The sequence below is a fragment of the Echinococcus granulosus genome, assembly GCF_000524195.1.
Source record: "Echinococcus granulosus chromosome Unknown EG_S00233, whole genome shotgun sequence".
Classification (NCBI taxonomy): domain Eukaryota; kingdom Metazoa; phylum Platyhelminthes; class Cestoda; order Cyclophyllidea; family Taeniidae; genus Echinococcus; species Echinococcus granulosus.
In genome coordinates this window covers 66,954-68,590 of record NW_020170613.1, presented here as the reverse complement: position 1 = coordinate 68,590, position 1,637 = coordinate 66,954, and the positions used below count along the sequence as shown (strand labels likewise).

The window sequence follows — 1,637 nt, the reverse complement described above, 5'->3', positions numbered from 1 at the left end:
ATGAATCTAAAACCGAATGCCTTAACAGGTAATGTCTCCCAGCAAATCAGAACAATAATAAATTATGTAACTAAATGCTTGCAGACAAATTTGAAAAAAATAATACAAAGGCTGGAAAATGCCGCATATGATACTTAGGAATGCGCACTCGCAAAGGAGGATTTAAAAACCTCTAAAAAATAGCAGCAGCAGCACGAAAAGGGAACAGAGTTACCTTTGCGGCTGTCTTGGTAGCTAAACAGTTGTACAGTTCAATGGGAGCAACTTGACACAGTCAAAGGCAGCTTCAAGAGGAATTGATGAAGTCAAGCACCAATTCCAGCGGATTTGCTCGTAGTGAGAGAGAAGCCATGAACGGAGGCGTAATTCATGGGCCTTGTGCTCTACCAAGCAAAAAAGGCGAAGGGGTGCAGACGTTAGAAAAAATAGATACTTGAAGAGGAGAAGTAGGAAAGAATTCACAGAAAGCCTGCAAAATTTGTACAACATGAAACATGCCGGAGCACAGAAGCTGGAGTAAACGAGGAAAAGCTCCAATGCCCACCGGCTCCGCCAATTAAAAAATAAAAAAGGAAATGAAGCAATTCCCCTTGTTCCAAATCCAGTTCACCATTTGTCATCAAGGCTCCACTCTATACGACCTGCTCCTTACTAATGCAGCACTGCCATAAGGAGAAACTGCCCTGCAAAAGCAACGCAGAACACTGCCAAAGAGGACACAATGCCAGGTCATGAAGCACTAGTGGAGTGAAAAACCAGGCTCTGCACATTGCCCTTTCTCTCCTTCCAAGCCACTGTCGCTGATGCACAAGAGAAATGGAGTGCACAAACACCAAAGGAAAGTAGCAGAGGTTCTAAAGACTATTATTTTGCCAATGAAGAAAAGAAGGAGACGAAACCGTACATAGTTTCTTCTACCTCTCACAGAGCACTTGTTGACAAGGATTTACCCTACGCCAACTAATCCAAAAATAAAAAGCAGTGCGGTAAGGAAGGATTGCAGAAAAAAGCGACAAAGCTTAAAGAGCATTAATGCGTTGGAATAATAAGAAAAGTAAAAACAATAATAACCGGATAATTATGGTGACCGTTTATCAGCTCTTGTTTTTACTTAAACTGGAGAGTACCCCTAAATTCAAAGGGATTCATAACCAAATATTCCACTCACTGATACCAGAGATGATAATACCTTATCCAAATAGTGCTACCTTGGCTCACACACTTCGTTCACTTCGATCAACAGGGAAATGAATGTTTCTCTCCATTAATCAGGTTCACCTTACATACTTCTTTGCCTTTTGAATAGAAGCTAATAAATGTGCACAAAATTATAAAAAAACTTCCGAGACATAATCATAGCTTGGATAAGGAGAGTTAGTGAGCAGGAATAAGGAGAGTGAGGGGTCTAGGCAAGCTTTCACTATTCCTCTTGGGATCGCTGCCAGAAAAAAAGAATGATCATTCCAGTGCTTTGTGCTTCAAGTTTACAGAATGTACCATAACATCCAGGAAGTGTTCAAAGGCGCGACTTTACCACATCAAATTTGGCTTGGGAATTGTTGTTGAAAAATTAGAATCGACTAGAATGAACGCTGGAGATGACACTCAGGGCTTTCATACGGTCACGTAGACCCCTA

General features: G+C 41.2%; 1 protein-coding gene across 1 annotated transcript in view; it reads right to left on the bottom strand.

The window, feature by feature from the left end:
• The window catches only part of EGR_10559 (hypothetical protein), a gene marked incomplete at both ends in the record, with an annotated part of 4,551 nt that overhangs the window by 1,684 nt on the left and 1,230 nt on the right, over positions 1-1,637 (bottom strand). The window lies entirely within an intron of this gene.